At 51.2% G+C, this 12,179-nt stretch overlaps 1 pseudogene; it reads left to right on the plus strand.

Annotated features, from left to right (window-relative positions):
* Positions 1-1,152: 1,152 nt before the first annotated feature.
* On the plus strand, positions 1,153-10,697 carry LOC128853663 (protocadherin beta-15-like; annotated as a pseudogene).
* The last annotated feature ends 1,482 nt before the right edge of the window (positions 10,698-12,179 follow it).

Consider the following 12,179-nt stretch of genomic DNA (forward strand, 5'->3'; position numbering starts at 1 on the left):
GAATCTCCCCTTCGGGCTCATAACAGCTTTGTTGGCCCTGTTTTTGTGGTGTCCACAGCACAGGATAGTTTACAGCTTTAGTTTTGTCCCCGCTGAGGTCAAAGGCCCCACCCGCCTGGTCCCACCTCCTCTGTCTCTGGGTGCAGAAGAGCAGGTGTCCCCCATGCAGCGCTGTCAGAGAGCCCCTCTCAGACCCTCGCTGCTGGCCTGCTTGACTTCAATGCCCGAATGACAGCTGCGTTCTCCGTTCTTGCAGGGCAGAGCTCCCATCTCCGCAGACACGGCTCGCAGACGGGCGGAAGCGGCTTGCATCCCAACCGCGGGAAGGGAGCTCCTTGGCAATTCTGATCCAAATCCTTGGGTCCCTCCTCAGTAGCGACGGGAAAGGCGAGCGTGTCTGTCGTCCCTGGCCAGCGTCCTCACAGAGAAAAGAGAATGGAGAGAACAAAACCCACAGAAAAAATGGCCAGGGAGGTACAAGACTTCTCTGTGAAATAGCAAAACCCATTCTCCTCTTGAGCAACGTTTTCTTCGTGTAGTGTTCTGTAACTGTGACAAGGATGGAGGACGAGTACTGTGTGGCATGTTGACTACTGCGAGACTCGGTTTGCGATTGGGAGAGGTGGTGCTGCTTCTAATACAAAGGGAAATAGTCTAAGCACACCTTCAAGATAGCTTTTTCCTCAGTCACCTTTCTTACGTCACCTTTCCTGTGTTTATTTTGCTTTGAGTCGACTCAATTCTCTGCTCTCTGTGCCCTAAAAGGCCAAACACAATAACACGCTGAAGCCGCTTTTATTAGAAACGTCTGAGACTTAAAAGGGTCTTCGCAGTTTTACAGCGAAACAAGCTAAACTCTTTATAGTAAATTTGAGGCACTGTAAAAGATATAGCGTTAGAGCAGCTGTTTTCTTGTTCCTTCGATAAAACGGTAATGAGCTATAAATAATGTGATATTTGCTGTCGCTCGCACATTTTAACAGTCAAATGCCTGATACCAATGAACTCAATAAAAGCCCACTTGGAACTCCCCTCGGGTGTGTGTGGCGGAGCAAGATGGAGAGGGACTGAGGTCTGTGGGAAGCTGAGGTCTGGGCGAAGATGCTGCTCAAGAGCGCCTTCGTGATGTCGACCAGTTTGGAATCGGGGGGAAAAAACTTCGGTCCGCTCCAAAAAAAGTTGCCCTTTCTTGGGAGGCCTCTCCTGTTCATCCAAGATAACTTCTTCCCACCTTCCAGTTTACAATGTTTGTGTTTGACAGTCTTGCAATTAACACTAGAGTGGTGCCTTTAATGGCCCATCACTGGGTGTCCTTAGATCATGCTGCTTTCTTATCGTCTCCATTACCTTCTGCTCTTTAGCGTCTGTGTATCTTCCTCGGGCCCCTCCTGCCCTGCTTCCCGACGGGATGCCCCCCGGCCCGCCCGAGCAGCGGAGCTCGCTCTGCTCCACAGAGGCGGCCAACCTCGGCCACGACGGTGACCGGGCTGCAGAGGTGAGGGACCCGCCCGGGCCGGGGCGAGGCGGGCATCGGGGAGGGAGCAGCGCCGAGGGCGCGGCGGCTGTGGTCGCTCACTTGGGGGCTCTCGGTGTTGTGGATCTGGGAGTGCAGGTACCGCTGGAGAGGGAGGAGAGGGACCAGAGGTTGTGGGGAGCCGCTGGGCGGGGGCCTCCCAGGAGGATTCGACCCGGCTCAGCTACCCCCCAAGTGCCGACTTACCGCACCCCTCTGCATCCAGCTCTGAGTTTTGTCCTTATATCCAATCTTTCACCGCAAAGTAGGGGACAGTTGGACCTCGATGTGGTTCTCAAAACCGCAGTGCCAGTGGCCTCAGGGTAGATGGGAATCCATCTTGGTACATCAACTCTAAACCACACTTATCTCTTAAGAGGGTTTATTTTGCGCCCTTACCATCTTCAATTACTCCCTCAGGCTTCTAACAGCTTTGCGGCAGTGCCTTTGTGATGTCCACAGCACAGGATAGTCTCCAGCTTTAGGTTGTCCCTGCTGACGTCAAAGCCTCACTGACTGACTGGTCCCACCTCCGCTGTCTCTCGGTACAGAAGAGCAGCGTCCCTCATGCAGCGGTGTCAGAGGGGCCCTCTCAGCCCCTCGCCGTTGTCTGCCTCCCTTCAGCGCCCGAATGACAACCTGTGCTCTCCGTTCTTGCAGGGCAGAGCTCCCATCTCCGCAGACACGGCTCGCAGACGGGCGGAAGCAGCTTGCACTGCAAACAGGGGGAAGGAGCTCCTTGGCAAGTCTGATCCAAACCCTTGGCTCCCCCTCAGTAAGCGACGACAAAGGCGAACGTGTCTGTCGTCCGTGGCCAATGTCCTCACAGGGAAAAGAGAACGGCGACACCAAACCCTCACCGAAAAATGACCACGGAAGTGCAATGCTTGTCTGTGAGAGACCAAACCCCTTCTCGAGCAGTGTTTTCTTCTTCTTGTATTTTTTTTGTCATTCTGACGTGGATGGAGGACGAGGACTGTGTTCCATGTTGATTACCGCGAAACTCGGTGTATGACTGTGAGAGCCCTGCTGCTTCTAATTATTAAGGGAAAGAATGAAATCTGGAAGCCCATCTTCAAGATAGCTTATTCCTACATCACCTTTTATGTGTTTATTTTTCTTTTGGAGAGGGCTCTGTAGTCATGTCTCAATTCTCTGCACTCTGTTCAGTACCAGGCCAAGGAGATCTTGAGCAAAACAAGTGGTACTTGCAAAGCTGTTCCATTCTAACATGGAGAAGCCAAATATATTAGACACAGCTGACACTGGCACTCTTTGCACATTTGACCAGGAGATTACAGATCCTCCGTACTGTACAGAGTGGTCTCTGAGCAATGGATTCGTTTTCTTTTATATGGTGAATTTCAACATAACAATCCCGGATTGTTACGTAGGAGAGAATTAAAAATAGTGTTTGTGTTTTCCCAGCGAAACAGGCTAACCTGTTTACAATAAACTTGAGGCAGTGCAGAAGACAGGGCGTTAGAATAGCTTTCTGTTTTCTTTTCCCTTCGTTAATCGGCAATGAGAGATAAAGTAGTGTGATATTTCTTGTCACTTGCACATTTTAACAGTCAAATGCCTGATGCCAATGAACCCACTTGGAACTCCCTCGCGTGTGTGTGGAAGATCACTTGTCATCGTCGTCGCCGAGGAAATAGCCACGCCAAGAGCAGAATTTCGGGAATCAATCCGTGCATTTGGAGTAGATTTTATGCAGGGAGATTCAGAGGGAATTGGAAGCAGGACATTTTCAGAAGACGCGGCAAGGTGGAGGGGATTCTCTGTGGAAATCTAAGGTCCGAGAGATGCTGCTCAAAGCGGTTTCGCGCTGCCTCGCAGTTTGGAATCGGGAGGAAAAACCTCGGTGCGTTCCACAAAAAAAAGTTGCCCTTTTTTATGACACCCTTTGTGTTCATCCAAGCCAATATTTATGACACCTTCTAGTTTACAAAGCTTTTGATTGAACCTCTTTCCGTTGCCAATTGAACGATGCCTTTTAGACATCGCTGAGTGTCTACAGATCCATGGACTTTGCTATTGTCTCCGTTATCTGCTCTCTTCCTTTCCTTGCCTTTGATCTTAAATAGCTGTGGCCTTGAATCCTTAGCCAGAAGCACGATTTTAGGTCTGGTCTCTAGGTACGAAGAGGGCATTCTCCTCCTGCATCTCCTTCTACTCTGTGGACTGTGTTGGAACACTCTCTTGCCTATTCCTCTGAAGAAGGGCTCTCACCCCATCTGTACTATCGGGTTGTTTGAATGAAGGGAATGTGGCATGGAATATGTGGAAATCCTCCGGCTGTGCTGTGCTGCAGTTATAATCTGTACCATTGTAAAGCGGGATACCCTTGTGTGTAACAGCAAAATAAGGAAAACACGAGAATGCCTTGTGTGGAGACAGCAGTCTTTGTAGAGATGTTCGTTCTGGGAAAGCTCTGTGAATGTTTTTTCAAAAGGCTGGGAGATTTTTGCTTCTGTTTTTCCTTGGCTGAGTTCGGTCTCATCATTGTTGTTCTTGAATTGGAAGGGGTTTTGGCCGTGAAAAGATATCCCGGTTTGACTGTCCTCTTAAGAAGGACTGTCGCCGAACATATTGTTTGAATTCGGATTGCTTGAACGAGGGCTGTGTGGTGCGAAATATTCGAAAGTGCAAGCTGTATGTTTTTCTCTCCTCGTTTTCTTATCCCGTAAAACAGATTGCGCTTGGAGGCAGCTGTGCGCATCTCCAGTCCATCGGTCCCTCTCGGGAACCCTCGCTCTGCCCTCCGTTCTTCCACAGTGGTTCCTCCAGGTCCAGTCTTGACGTCTCCCTTCTACCGAATCTGATCCTGCTTCTAATCATCCCATAACGACATTTTCACATTCCCAGAATCCCGTCTCGAGCATCTCGGTAGTCAGGTTGCCCTTTCTTATAAGACCCCTTCTGGTAATCCGGGAAAATCTTCCATCCCGGCCCTTCTCCTTTTCAAAGTGTTTGGTGGAACCTCTTTCACTTGACACGCGAATGGTGCCTTTAATGGCCCGTCGGTCACTGTCCACAGATCCCACGGCTTTCCTCTATTGTCTCCGTTAGCTCCGGATCGTTCGCGTTTGTGTATCAGGGCGCCTAATTTGAAACTTCTCTTGTTTGTCTCCGTGCCTTTTATGTTAAATAGCTGTGGCCATGGATCCTTACTCAGGCGCAGGAGTTCAGGGCTGGTCTCTATGTACCTTTACAGCCCTTCCAAGCAGTCCGGGTGCCCCGCGAGGATCACGGAGCGTCCGGCTCGGCGAGAGGGCAGCGCGCTGGCGGTGCCGGTGCCGGGAGGCGCAGTCCCGCCTCGGCCCGCAGGGGGGAGCTCCCGGCCAAGGCGGCGCCGAGCGGCTGCAGGCGGTAAGGTGCGCGAGCCCGGCCCGGCCCTGCCCAGCGCAGCGCAGCCGGGCGGCAGCGAGCGGCGGCGAGCGGGGCCCCGGTCCAGCCGCTGCCGGGCCGCCAGCCGCACTCGGCCCCAGGGAGACCGACCGCCCTCGCCGCCGCCCTCGCCGCTGCCGGGCGCCGCTCGCCGCCGAGGACCGCGAGCCCGAGCCGCCCGCCGGAGCCCGCCCGCCGCCCCGCCATGGCGATCGCAAGGCAAGTGCTTTGTCTCTCCGCTCTCCTCTCGCTGCCGCACGCTCGCTCCCAGCCCCTGCGCTACTCCGTAGCCGAGGAGGCGCCGAGCGGCTCGCTCGTAGCCGACGTGGCCGAGGACGCGGGGCTGGCCCCGGCGCAGCTCTCGGCTCGCCGCGCCCGCCTGGCCTCGGAGGACGGCCGGCAGCGCTTGCGCTTGGACCGTGCCACCGGCCGCCTCGTCGTGGCCGAGAGGCTCGACCGGGAGGAGCTGTGCGCCCAGGCGCCCACCTGCACGCTGCCCTTCGAGCTGCTGCTGGCCGACCCGCTGCAGTTCCTGCGCATCGAGGTGGCCGTGCGGGACATCAACGACCACTCGCCCCGATTCCCGGACGAGCAGGTCACGCTTAAGATAGCGGAGAACAGCAACCCGGGCTTGCGTTTCGCGCTGGTGGGGGCTCGGGACCTGGATATTGGCAGCAACAGCGTCCAAACTTACAGCATCTCACCCGAGAACGAGTACTTTAGTGTCTCCTTTGGGAGTCGGAGTGGGAGCGAGAACTTTATTGAACTGGTGTTGGAAAAGCCTCTAGATAGAGAGGAGCAGGTGGAGGTGCGTTTCAGTCTCATTGCTGTGGACCGGGGCTCTCCACCGAGGAGTGGGACCACCCAAATCTGCATTGTTGTTCTGGATGTAAATGACAATGCTCCAGCCTTCACACAGGAGCTGTATGAGGGTCAGGTTTTGAAAATGCCCCCAAGGGTTCTGTGGTTCTGAGTGTGGTGGCAACTGATCTCGATGTGGGACCTAATGGGGACATCAACTTACCATTTTAAACCAAGAGGTCGGCAACAGCGAATCCCAGTTTACGATCGACCCGACAAGCGGAGAAATTAAAACTCACAAAGTCTCTGGACTTTGAAGTGGCAGAGAATCATGAGCTCAGCATGAGAGCGACAATGGTGGTGGACTCTCAGCAATCTGCAAGGGTGTTGGTGGAGGTTGTGGATGTAGAATGACAAGGCACCAGAGCGTGGTGGTGAACTCCTTCAGCAGCAACTTGCTGACAACGCGTTACCTGGGGACGGTAGTTTGCTTTCTTTAATGTTAAGGATCGTGATTCTGGTGCTAATGGGAAGATCACCTGTGCCCTTGACGACTAGCTGTCATTTTCCCTTCGGCTGACCTATAAGAATTACTATGAGCTGGTGACCATGAACACACTAGACAGGGAGGAGGCAGCAAGGTATATCGTGAATATCATTGCAGCTGATGCAGGGTCACCTCCTCTCACACTACACACACCTTCACAGTGGATATCTCTGATGTTAGCGACAATGCACCTGTCTTCAACCAGACATCATACACCATGTATGTGCGTGAGAACAATGTCCCCACTGTTCTTGTTGGAGGTGTCAGTGCCTCAGATGCTGACACTGGGCCCAATGCCAAGGTGACTTATTCCATGGCACCAGCTCACACCGCAGAGCAGCCTCCCAGCTCCTGCATCTCTGTGAACTCTGAAAATGGACATGTATTTGTGCTGTGTCCTCTGGGATGCAGGGTCTCCTCCCCTCAGTGCCAACATCAACTGTCCGCCTTGTTGTGGTGGATGAGAATGACAATGCCCCACTGGTGCTGCACCCAGTCCAGGAAGGCAGCCCAGCATCCAGCGAGCTGGTGCCCATGTCGGCTGAGGCGGGGTACCTGGTCACCAAAGTGGTGGCTGTTGATGCTGACTCAGGGCAGAACTCGTGGCTTTCATACCACCTGCTGAAGGCCTCTGACCCCGGGCTGTTTGTGGTGGGTGCCCAAAGTGGGGAGGTGCGTCTGAGGAGGCCAGTGACAGAGAGAGACTCTGTGAAGCAGAAGCTTGTCATCCTCGTGCGAGACAGCGGGCGGCCACCACTGTCAGCCACGGCAACACTGAACGCACTCCTGCTGAATGATTTCTCGGACTTGCGCCTACCACACAGCAGCCTGACCACAGAGGTTGAGAACGACTCCCTGACAACTATTTAATCATTTCCTTGGTCTTTGTCTCCCTACTCTTACTTCACATCTGTGGCAGCCTTCATCACTTTCAAGGTGTGCAAAAGAAAGGAGCTGAAGGATGGGGCACGTGATTTATGCTTCCAGCAACTTGCCGAGCAGTCTGGCAGATGCGTCCACTGCAGGGACCCTGCCCCATCCCTACTGCTATGAGATCAGCCTCACGACAGGCAACAGTGAGTTCAAGTTTCTGAAGCCCATCATCCCCAGCCTGCCACCACAGCACTGTTCTCCTGTCGGGGGAATTGAAGGTGAACAGGATTTCCCTCGTGGACCTCTCAGCATGGAGGCCATGGTACCAGAGAATGCCGGGATGCTCTCTGCAGAACAGTTCAATAGTCTTTCCTTTAACTAGCATGGTGTGAGCACAGCCAGAAGCTTCAGAGGCTACAACCTGTGACAATGGTTTTTGCAGTTTTAATCTGTATTTGCAGTTGGCATCATTGGTTTCCCTGAAACTGTGTGTAAGAAAGTATGTTGTCTCCCCTCATAAAATCAAACAAATGAAAATTCCTCCTCAGGCAGGTAACAGTGCTTCAGCGCTGTTACAGCCATGCATTAAATTCTTCAGGAAGGGGTTCATTCCATTGCTGCGGGACCAGTTCTTATTTCCCTTGCATGTTGGGCTGGGCCATAGACATTCTCTGCTGTATTATTTGCTGTAATATGATTAGAAGGTAGGGCAGACAATTCATAGCCTCACTGAAATGCATATATTCCTTATTCTGAGTCAGAAAAAGCAAGCAAGTTGTGAGTACTGTGTTACAACCTTAGGCGTGCCTGGGGCTGTTTCTTCTGTGGGTTCTGGATATCTGTGTCTGAGATGTGTGGGCTCCGTGTGTTTTGCCTTCTGATCACTCTCTGTCCACCCAGCAGTTTTGTGACTGCGTATGCTGCACAAAGTCTGCCCAGGGAAGCAGGTACTGGCTGACATCCAGGAACTGTGGAAAGCTGTCTTGATCTACTTTTCTGGGTTTGTGTTAGAGCATTCCCTTCTCCTATTTGCATTTTCTCCTTCTGCTCTGTGAACTGTGTTTGAGCACTTTCTTGCCTCTTCCTCTAAAGAGGGACTGGCAGCTCGTCTATAATACTGTATTTTCTCACTGGCCTGGAGTATTCAGAAACCCTCCCGTTGTGTTGTGTTGCAGTTATAAACTGTGCTGTTGTAAACTGGGATACTGTTATGTGTAGAAGTGAAATAAAGAGAACAACTGAATTGCTTGTGTGGAAACAGCATTCTTTGAAGAGATGTTCCTTCTGGGAAAGCTCTGTTTTTCCAACGGCTGTGCATATCCTTTTTACTGTTTTTCCTTGACTGAGGGAAGGTTGAGTGAGTCCAATTCTTCTGTTTCGAGGCATGGCCGACAGAGCATTCAGAGAAATTGTAGGGCACAGGGTTTTTCTGGCAAGCAATCTGTGGTTCCAGGTAGATCAAGGTCAGGGAAGGCTGATCCATCCCCAAACAGGGACCCAGTGTGTGCAAAGGCCACTGTAAAGCTGTGAAGTGGTGTTTTGGGTGACTCTTCACGCTCTCTTGACAGCTTCAGCTGTAGATGATGTCTGTGAGGTTTTTGAGCACCAAGTGTTTTGGTTGTGAATGTTTTGAGGGATGGATGGCGTAAAGATAGCATGCATCTTCCTTTGGGGAAATATTTCAGGGAGCACGAAAAGTGGACATTTGGTGGGTGAAGATTGCTGCCATGAAGAGGCTTTACTCTCAGGAAATGCTTAGAACCTTCTGCAAGGCCCCCATAAAAGGTAAGTCCTATGCCAAGACTGCTGAAGTGATGCTGAGTGGAAAAACGTTATCACGCTTAAGATTGCAGAGGACAGGAACCCAGGCTTGCGTTTTGCCCTGCTGGGGCCTAGAAACCTGGATATTGACAGCAACAGTGTCCAGTCTTACAGCATCTCTCCGGAGAATGAGTACTTTAGTGTCTCCTTTGGTAGTCGGGCTGAGTGGGACAAATATGTGGAACTGATTTTGGAAAAGCCCCTGGACAGAGAGGAGCAGGCAGGAGTGGTTTTCAGTCTCATTGCTGTGCATGGTGGCTCTCCATGGGGGAGTGGCACCACCCAAATCAGCATTATCATTCTAGATGCAAATGACAACTCTCCAGTCTTTACACCGGACCGGTACATTGTGTCAGATTTTGGAAAATGCACCCGAGGGCTCTGTGGTTCTGAGTGTGGTGGCAACTGAACTGGATGCAGGTACTAATGCGGACATCTCCCATCACTCCAGCCAAGAGGTGGGCCAGAGCGAATGAGCATTTATGATTGACCACAAGAGAGGTGAAATTAAGCTCACAAAGACTCTGGACCTTGAGGCAGCAGAGAAACACGAGCTCAGTGTGCAGGCGATGGACAGTGGGGGGCCTGTCAGCAATCTGCAAGGTGTTGGTGGAGGTTGTGGATGTAAATGACAATGCACCAGAGCTGGTGGTGAGTTTCTTTCAGCAGTTCTTCCTTACATCCATGGTGGCCTTCATCTCTTTCAAGGTCTAAACCAGAAAGGATTTGAAGGATGGACACGTGATTTATGCTGCCAGGAACTTGCCAAGCAGCCTATCAGACGCGGCCACTGCACGAACCCTGCCCCATCCCTATTGCTACGAGATCAACCTCATGATAGGCTTGAGCAACAGTGAGTTCTAGTTCCTGAAGCCCATCCTGCCCAGTCTGCCACCGCAGCACTGTGCCATGGGTGGGGCACCGATGATGAACCAGATTTCCCCCTTGGCTCTCACCATGGAGGATGTGGCACCAGACAATACAGGGATGTTCTCTGCCAAACAGTTCAGTAGCCTTTCCTTTAAGTAGGTTGAAATCAGCAAATCTGGAGGCTTCAGGCCTGGTGACAGGAAAGGCTCTGGGCTACGAGATATGCCTACGATTCCCCTGGATTTAATCTGTGTTTGCAGTTGGCATCATAGATTTCTCTCAAATTCTGTCTCAGAAGGACAGTTGTCTATCCCTCCTAAATACAAAGGAGAAGCATAAAAGACTCCCTCAGGCGGTAACAACATTTTGGCTTTGTTATAGCTACTTCTGAAATGCTTCAGGAAGAGGCTTATTTCCAGTGTTCCCAGCCTAGTTCCTGTTTCACTTGCAATCAGGCAAGACCACGGACCTCTTATTCTGTGCTGTAATTGGATGGAAATGTCAGGAGACAAATCACATCCTTGCTGAAATGCACGTAACCCTCATTTTGGGTCAGAAAAGCAAGGAGGTTGAGAGTCCTGTGTTATAATATGATGCATGCTTAGGTATGTTTTCTTCTCTGGGGTCTGGATGTCTCTATCTATTGAGATGTGAGGGCTGTGTGTTGTTTTCACTTCTGGTCACTCTGTCTGCCCATCCAGTCATCGTGTGACAGCATAAACTGCACAAACACTGACCAGGGAAGCTGTCTCAGCAGACAGGAATCACAGTTTGATCTTTTGAGTACCACAGTCTCATCTTCTCTAGGGGAGAGCAGTAAAATTTATGAGGTCTTTCTTTGGCCCATAAAGGGATGTGAGTAGGGCTTGTCCTTTGGATTTTCCTTTGAAATACAGCAGTATTGATGGTATTGGGATGGGATGGGATGGGATGGCAATGGCATGGCATGGCGTGGGATGGCATGGAGTGGCATGGCATGGGATAGGTTAGAAATAGAATACCATGCAATATTTTGATTTGAAGGGACCTACAAAGATCATCTGACCCAACTCCCTGACCAGCTCAGGGCTAACCAGATTATTAAAGTGGAGAAGGAAGGGCATTGTCCAAATGCCTATGGAACACTGACAGACCAACCCTGTAGGAAGCCTATCCAAGGGTTGACCACTCCCTCTGTAAGGATCTACTCTCATGCGTACTACCACTGGATATGAGGGAGGAGAGATAAGTGCCTGCCTCTCCCCACCTCCTTTTCTCTAAACCAGGAAGACACAAGTCCTTAGCTACTCCTCAGTGCATTCTTTCCAGCCCTGTCAACAGCCTGGGCATCGCTGACTCTGTTGAGCGGTCTGCCCACCAGATCCCTTTCCTCAGGGCTGCTCTCCATCCACTCCTCTCCCAGTATACACTTGTGCCTGGCTTTAGTAATTCCCAGGTGCAGAATCTGGCATTTAAACTTGTTAGATTTTATACCCTTGATGACTGTCCCAGGTTCCAATGTATCCAGATCCCTCTGCAGGCCTCCAGTGCTTTAAGACAGTCAACAGTGCTCCCAGTTTGATATCATCAAACAAACTTGATAATGGGGCGTTCTACTCCTGCATCTCCTTCTCTCTGTGAAGTGTGTTTGAACATTGTCTTACCTATTCCTCTGAAGAAGGACTCTCAACCCATCTGTAAAAATGGATTGTTTGAATGAAGGCAATGTAGCATGGAATATTCGGAAACCCTCCCTCTGTGCTGCAGTTATAAACTGTACTGTTGTAAACTGGGATAGCCTTGTGTGTAACAGTAAAATAAAGAGAACATGTGAATGTCTTCTGTGGAGAAGGCAGTCTTTGTAGAGATGCTCCTCCTAGGCAAGGTCTGCGAGTGTGAGAAAGTCAAGAGGGTACATTTCTTCAGTTTGGAGAAACAGCCAACACAACGTCCAGGAAAATAATGGGATTTGCTGTCAGGCCTCTGCAGGTGTTCAGGGCACTGAGCTTCTGGCTGTTACAGGACCAATTGGATCCAGGTCATGGGAACTTGGTCCCTCCCCTAAGAGGGGCCCTGGGTGTGCAAAGGCCTCTGCAAAGCTGCAAGGTGGAGGCCTGAAATTCCAACTCTCCTGACAGGTCCGTCTGGGGGTGGCATCTGTGAGGTGTTTGAGTACAAAGTGTTTGTGACACTAAAGATGTAGGAGTTTCAGAAGATGGATTGTACATAGAGAGCATACTGTTCTTATATGGAAGAACTTGGGGGGAGTGTCTGGAGGTGGGCATTTGGTGAGCAAATCCTTCTACCAGGGAGAGACTTTCTTGCAAGAACTGCAGGGGGATGGAGCTGTCCCTTCCACAAAAGGCTATGATAAAAGCTAAG

The sequence above is a fragment of the Cuculus canorus genome, chromosome 14 (assembly GCF_017976375.1).
Source record: "Cuculus canorus isolate bCucCan1 chromosome 14, bCucCan1.pri, whole genome shotgun sequence".
NCBI lineage: Eukaryota > Metazoa > Chordata > Aves > Cuculiformes > Cuculidae > Cuculus > Cuculus canorus.